General features: G+C 52.9%; 1 protein-coding gene across 1 annotated transcript in view; it reads left to right on the top strand.

Annotated features, from left to right (window-relative positions):
- EMH_0088530 (SAG family member) overlaps nucleotides 1-223 on the top strand; it is a gene marked incomplete at both ends in the record, with an annotated part of 2,523 nt that overhangs the window by 1,702 nt on the left and 598 nt on the right. The gene's annotated exons all lie outside the window — the stretch shown is intronic.

Here is a 223-nt window from a genome sequence, read left to right as displayed (position 1 = left end):
CTCTCAGGATACAACACCCAATCCGAGCGATTCAGGTACGTGTCCACCTAGAACAGCACCATACCTGCACTCGCCGAGTGTAGAAGTCTAAGGCAGCGAATCAGCGGCCTAGGTCTCCGTTTCTCTTGTTTCCTATTCAGAACAGAACCAGGAGAACGAACCGAACAGAAGACGCCTCTCTGCCTCCTCAGAGACTGTTACCGGCCTCGTTTGCCTCACAAAC

This window comes from Eimeria mitis, genomic scaffold, assembly GCF_000499745.2.
Source record: "Eimeria mitis Houghton genomic scaffold, Emh_scaff6667, whole genome shotgun sequence".
Lineage (NCBI taxonomy): Eukaryota > Apicomplexa > Conoidasida > Eucoccidiorida > Eimeriidae > Eimeria > Eimeria mitis.
This window is presented reverse-complemented; position numbering and strand designations above follow the sequence as displayed.